Source organism: Scyliorhinus torazame, chromosome 2 (assembly GCF_047496885.1).
Source record: "Scyliorhinus torazame isolate Kashiwa2021f chromosome 2, sScyTor2.1, whole genome shotgun sequence".
NCBI classification, from domain to species: Eukaryota; Metazoa; Chordata; class Chondrichthyes; order Carcharhiniformes; family Scyliorhinidae; genus Scyliorhinus; species Scyliorhinus torazame.
The window spans coordinates 355,365,064-355,370,907 of NC_092708.1; the positions used below are offsets into that span (position 1 = coordinate 355,365,064).

A 5,844-nucleotide genomic window follows, 5' to 3' on the forward strand; every position below is an offset into this window, starting at 1 on the left:
CTGATCCTCGTGTATGACCTGCGGCACACAGACCTCTATCCTCATGGCCAAAATCTTTGCCAGCAACTTTGCATTTAGGAGTGAGATCGGCTTATATGACCCACACTGTAGAGGATCCTTGTCCCGCTTCAGGATCAGGGAAATCAGCGCTCTAGACATCGTCGGGGGCAGAGCCCCCCCTTCCCTTGCCTCGTTGCAGGTCCTTACCAACAGCGGGCCCAGCAGGTCCGAATACTTCTTGTAAAATTCAACCGGGACCCCATCCGGCCCTGGAGCCTTCCCCGCCTGCATATTCCCTATTCCTTTGACCAACTCCTCCAACCCAACTGGCGGCCCCAACCCCGCCACCTGCCCCTCCTCCACCCTCGGAAACCTCAGCCTGTCCAGGAAGCGACCCATCCCTCCCTCCAGTGGGGGCTCAGACAGGTACAGTTCCTCGTAGAAGTCCCTGAAGACCCCATTGACACCCACCGCACTTCGCACCGTGCTCCCTCCTCCATCCCGAACTCCCCCGATCTCCCTAGCTGCCTCCCGCTTCCGATGCTGGTGCGCCAGCATCCGGCTCACCTTTTCTCCGTATTCATATACCGCACCCTGCGCCTTCCTCCACTGCGCCTCCACCTTCCTGGTGGTCAACAAATCAAACTCAGCCTGGAGGCTACGCCGCTCCCAAAGCCATCCCTCCTCTGGGGCCTCCGCATACCTCCTGTCCACCCTCACCATCTCCCCCACCAACCTCTCCCGCTCTCTCCTCTCCCCCCTCTCCTTGTGTGCCCTAATGGAGATCAGCTCTCCTCTGACCACCGCCTTCAGCAGCTCCCAGACCATCCCTACTTGCACCTCCCCATTGTCATTAGCCTCCAGGTACCTCCCTATACACCCTCGGACCCGCCCGCTCACCTCCTCGTCTGCCAGCAACCCCACCTCTAGGCACCACAGCTGTTCCCTCTCCTCCCCCAACTCGAGGTCCACCCAGTGCGGAGCATGATCAGAAATGGCTATCGCCGAGTACTCCGTATCCTCCACCCTCGGAATCAGCACCCTGTTCATGACAAAAAAGTTAATCCGGGAGTCAGCCTTGTGGACATGGGAGAGGAATGAAAATTCCCTGGCCCCCGGCCTCGCAAACCTCCATGGGTCCACCCCTCCCATCTGGTCCATGAACCCCCTCAGCACCTTGGCGGCCACCGGCCTCCTGCCCGTCCTAGACCTAGAGCGATCCAGTGCCGGGTCCAGCACCGTGTTGAAATCCCCCCCCCCCCATTATCAGGCCCCCTGTCTCCAGGTCCGGAATCCGGCCCAGCATGCGCTGCATGAACCCCGCATCGTCCCGATACGGGGCATATACATTGACCAACAGCACCCGCTCCCCCTGCAGCTTGCCACTTACCATCACATACCTACCGCCATTGTCTGCCACAATGCTCGACGCCTCAAACGACACTTTCTTCCCCACCAAGATCGCCACCCCCTCGATTTTTTGCAACAAACCCGAATAAAACACCTACCCTACCCACTCCTTTCTCAACCTTACCTGATCCGCCACCCTCAGGTGCGTCTCCTGAAGCATGGCCACATCCGCCTTCAGCCCCTTCATGTGCATGAACACCTGGGCCCGCTTGACCGGTCCATTCAGTCCCCTTACATTCCAGGTTATCAGCCGGACCAGGGGGCTACTCACCCCCCTCCCCCGCCATAGCCCTTCCTAGGCGAACCACGTGCCCACGCCCCCCACACGACCCGTTCCCCACAGCGGCAGACCCCTGCCCCGACCTCCTCTACCAACTCCAGCTCCCCTTTGGCCATTCCAGCAGCAACCCGGTTCCCCCCCCCCCACCCTTCCCCCCCTCCCTTCCCCCCGCCCCCCTCCCCAAGCCAGGTCCCCCCCCAGCTGCATTGCTCCCCACATTGCACTCCCGTAAGCCAGCTGACTCCTGCTGACCCCGGTCACAGCCGCCGCTCCATCGACCCCCCCCCCCACCCCAGTGTGGAACTCTTTCCCCCCCCCCCACCTTGTCCACCAGCAGGCTCTCATCCATTCCACTCCCAGCGCAGGAGAAAAGCCCGTGCTTCCCAGCTCCGGCCCCACCCCTTCAACCCTAAGCGTGGGAAAAAGCCTGCATTTTCCACTCGCCCGGCCCCGCCTCCTCTGGTGCAGCTCCCTTTCCAGGCCCGGTCCCACTACCCCCAACTCAGGCCTCTCCCCACCCGCACGGGGCCCCATCTCCCCTACCGACCATCAACCTCCAAGCAATTTACCAACCCCCCCCCCCACGAGCCCACCCGGCGGACCTAATCAAAACAATGCCCAATCAACCCTCGAAAAACAAAGAACCCCGTTTCAAAACACAACACAACAATCCCTAACCATCCCTCCACCGCGACCCCTCATCTCCGACCCTTAGTCCGACTCCAGTTTTTCGGCCTGAGCAAAAGCCCACGTCTCCTCTGGGGACTCGAAATAATGGCGTTGGTTCTTATAGGTGACCCACAGACGTGCCGGCTGCAGCATACCGAACTTCACCCCCTTCCTGTGCAGCACTGCCTTCGCCCGGTTGTAACCGGCCCTCTTCTTCGCCACCTCCTTGCTCCAATCCTGGTAGATCCGGACCTCCGCGTTCTCCCACCTGCTGCTCCGCTCCTTCTTGGCCCACCTTAACACACACTCCCGATCAGCAAACCGGTGGAACCGCATCAGCACCGCCCGCGGCGGCTCGCTGGGCTTGGGCCTCCTCGCCAGCACTCGGTGGCCCCCCTCCAGCTCCAAGGGCCCCTGAAAGGCTCCCGCTTCCATCAGCGAATTCAGCATGGTGACCACGTAGGTCCCCACGTCCGATCCCTCCAGCCCCTCCGGGAGACCCAGGATCCGCAGGTTCTTCCGCCTCGACCGGTTCTCCCTCTCCTCGAACCTAGCCTGCCATTTCTTGTGGAGCGCCGCGTGGGCCTCCACCTTCAACGCCAGGCCCAGGGTCTCGTCCTCGTTCTCCGAGACCTTCTGCCGGACCTCCCGGATCGCCGCCCCTTGGGCCGTCTGGGTCTCCAGCAGCTTATCAATTGAAGCCTTCATTGGCTCCAGCAGCTCTGCTTTCAGTTCCTTAAAACAGCGCTGGAGAAGCCCCTGCTGCTCTGGCGCCCACTGCCTCCATGCTGGCTGGTCTCCGCCCGCCGCCACCTTGGCCCTCCTCCCTCGCACCTTTCTTTGCTTCAATGCCACTGTTTTAATCGCCCCACTCCTGGTCCAATCCATACACTATTGGGGGAATGTTGCTGTCCCATTCCCACACCGGGAAACATCGAACAAGCGCCGTTATGGGCCCTAAAAAGAGCCCAAAAGTCCATTTTTAGCGGGAGCTGCCAAACGTGCAACTTAGCTCCGCATAGCCGCAACCAGAAGTCCCGAACGGGCGTTAACATTATGCATGGGCCTAACATTGTTCCTAGGTGGGGAGTTTGCTTGTTGGTATCGGTTTTGTCGGCAATCGCGGGCGTAATGTCCCATGTGGCCACAATTGTAACAACCTCGTGGTGCCTGTGCTCTGGGGTGCTGTCCCTCGTGTCTACCCTCATTTATCCATGTTGGGTCCCGGCTAGTCCTAACTGGGTGCATGTTTGCTTCTATCTCGTCCTGATCTGTCTGTCGGTGTAGGGTTTGTTCCCATGCTCTAGAGAGTTGTTTCAATACCCAAACTTCATTGTGTCGTAGTTTACACAAGCCTTTTGACCTGCGTCTGTGGCATGCGAGACTAAGGTGCGGGACCATTCAGTGATGTCCTCATTTAGGTATGCACGGTTCAATTGTCCGTATACTGCCATAAAATGAATCCATAGGCGACCAGCAAATGCGGTCGGATGCTCTCCCTTCTTTTGCCTGCAGTGATTTAAACCCTCAACTGGATCTCCTTTGTTATACCCGATGGCGTCTAATATGGCTGTTTTCATTTCCTGTTGGGTTCCTCCTGCTACATTTTGGGGTTCGGGCAAAGCTGATCTTACGGACTGACTAAGGCTCATAACTAAGGTTTACTTCCTCTCCCTCGTCTCGGCCATACAGAACTTTTTGTCTGCGCACCTCCTCAAAGAAGCTGTGTGGGTCTGTGGTGGGCTGGAATGGACTAATTTTCGTGCAAGCTTCTCTTCATTGGGTTATGGATAGTGGGGTGGTGTAAACGATATCAGGCTCATCCTGATCTGATGACTTGCGTTGTGTGGTAACCGGATTCATGGGGGTCGAATTGTGAGTGGTGGGGTGTGTTGCCTGTGCAGTCGGTGGTGAGGGTACTTTTCTTTTTGGGGCGTGGGGGGCTCGATTTTGATTTCCCGTGTCTCTACGTATCTTTGGGCGCTTTTGTTTAATTCTTGCCAATCGGGAGCATCTTTCTCATCTAAATCATTCCCGAAAGTGTACCTGAAGCCATTCTGTACTGAGAGTAGCAACTGTAACTTTTCTATCTTCTGTCGGCATTTAGCATGGTCAACGGTACTCTGCCTCTGTTCATTAGTGGAGATGTGGACGCTCTCAAAGCTGCTTTTAGATCTGCGCATTTACTAATTAGCTGGGCGACCTGTTCTGTTTCCTCTCTTACCAGGACTGCGCGCTGTGTATCTTGGTAGGCTTTATCGTACTGGGTCTGGAAGCTACTAAGGTGAGCTAGACAAGATTGATGTGCACGTTTTACATCGGCCATTTCTTTATCCGTAGCTGCTAACTGTTCCTGGAGTTGCTCAATTATCTTCTCGCTTTCGTTACTGTTTCCCTCGTTCTTCCTTGTCAATTAACTGCCTACGAAGCGTCTTCACAACCTCCTCTGTGCCTCGCAACTGTGCCAAACAGAACACTATTGCCATCGGCTTTCTGACTTTCCCTACATTTTTCTTGTGGACCTCGCTTAGGCTCTCCCACCAAGTTTGTCCTATCTTTCCTGGACCTGACTCATCAATAGCGCAGAAATTCGACCAAAGGGCCATCCTTTCCCCTTTAAGTATTTTCTTAACTCTTCCTTCCATATGGGGCATTGCTCTGCTCTGTTGGTCACTGCGACCTCGGGTTCCTGTGGATTCATCAATCATTCCATTGCTTTATTTTTTTTTTAATTTTAATTTTTTATTTTTTTAGAGCGCGAACGCAGTCCCCCACTACCACAAATTTTGCAGTCGAGTATCCCGCATTTGGGGACATCGCAGGCGTCAGCACACCCGAAGTGCAATGGGCTAGCCTCGTCCTGGGCGAACCACCTTTTTGATCATGGTTTCACCCCTGCCAGGTAAGTATATTCCATTGCTTTATTGGCCATTACTTCTCTTATCTCTTTCTCTACTTTTAATTTCTCTTCCTCTACTTTTAATTTGGGACAGGGGAATAAGGCGGCGATTTGAACAGCGGGTATGGCTTAAGCTATTTTCCGGCTCACAATCCCTCGATAGTTGTACACAATTCTAACGAGTTTACCTCACTCTCTCTGTTAGGTACGCATGCGGGTTAGTACACACTTCCGAAATTCAGTTATTTGGTCGAAATGGGACTTGCACTTGTGGTTCTTTCTCTTTCTCGCAATTGGATTCAAAGTTTGTGGGTTCTCTCGGAGTGACAAAGTCACTTCTAATCGAGTCCCATCTGGGTCACCAATAATGTTGCTCGTTTTTCGATCCCAACAGCGTCGCCAATACTGTTGCTAATATTAATGAACCACAAGCCTTTCCTTATATCGATCAAATGACCACACAGCCAGTTAGTTAGTTCAAAAGATGGTTTATTTGCACACACAAGAGTTATCTAAACATGCAAACACAATATCTACTACAAGTTAAACTACACCTATCAGCTACAATAACCTATACTTAACTTCA

General features: G+C 54.7%; 1 non-coding gene across 1 annotated transcript; it reads right to left on the bottom strand.

Annotated features, from left to right (window-relative positions):
- Positions 1-5,110: 5,110 nt before the first annotated feature.
- On the bottom strand, positions 5,111-5,269 carry LOC140408008 (U1 spliceosomal RNA). The gene has a single exon (XR_011939962.1). It is a non-coding gene; the product is annotated as a U1 spliceosomal RNA (small nuclear RNA).
- Positions 5,270-5,844: the final 575 nt, after the last annotated feature.